Genomic DNA, 1,011 nt, shown 5'->3' with positions numbered 1-1,011 from the left:
TGGGCTTCCCCTTGATGGTACACTCATATCAGCATTCCTGACAGCCTGTGGGGTGGGCGTCCCCTTGATCAGTACACTCATATCAGCATTCCTGACACCCTGTGGGGTGGGCTTCCCCTTGATGGTACACTCGTATCAGCATTCCTGACACCCTGTGGGGTGGGCCTCCCCTCCATCAGCACACTCGTATCAGCATTCCTGACAGCCTGTGGGGTGGGCCTCCCCTCCATCAGCACACTCCCATCAGCATTCCCGACAACCTGTCTGTGGGTCTGCCTGTGACTTCTCTCCACACCAGTTGTAACATCTTACTGTTGCCCTCACCAGTTGATTAAGTTTAATAAAATCTTTTGACATGTTTTTCATATTTGGATGACAGTCATGATTTTACCTTTTCCTGAAAAATCCCCTAACCAATGTATGACCTAAATGTGACTAACTGGCTTTTCCTGTTGACCTAGAGGGGACTCAAGCTGTAAAAGGTATGTCCTTGTTTATGTGAATCATGGTGGCCTTACATTCAGTAATAAAGCCTCTTGGGGAAAGGTCGCCAGTTTGATTGGTGTGTGTCTTGTCCTTCCACAAATTTACGTCAGTGTTCCAGACAGTAAGTCATTTTGCTGGACAGGACAAAGAAGTTTGGTCCACGTCTAAATGACATCAAGGTAAGTTTCCCTGCAGCATAACTAGACCTCAAGTATGTTATGGTTGTTTTAACAGAGGCTGCAGCCAAACTCTTCTATCTTTGTACAGATGAAAAATACTGATGCTCGGGTGGAGCACGCACAGTCTTTTTTACTCTCCCACAGTTGCCAGTGACCTTCACACAGTGCAGTGCTGTCACCGCCCTGCACAACTCAGATTTTAGAGAGTGATGATGGTGGATGTGTACAGCGCCATGACATGGGCCCACAGACTTTAAGGAGCACCCCGATGCTTTCTCTGCCCATTTAACCTGTGTCCTATGAGGGACACACAGTGATTAGCAGAATCTGTATAGTGGTCCCCTCC

The sequence above is a fragment of the Otolemur garnettii genome, unplaced genomic scaffold (genome assembly GCF_000181295.1).
Source record: "Otolemur garnettii isolate 467f Iridium unplaced genomic scaffold, OtoGar3 scaffold00065, whole genome shotgun sequence".
Taxonomy (NCBI): Eukaryota; Metazoa; Chordata; class Mammalia; order Primates; family Galagidae; genus Otolemur; species Otolemur garnettii.
This window is presented reverse-complemented; position numbering follows the sequence as displayed.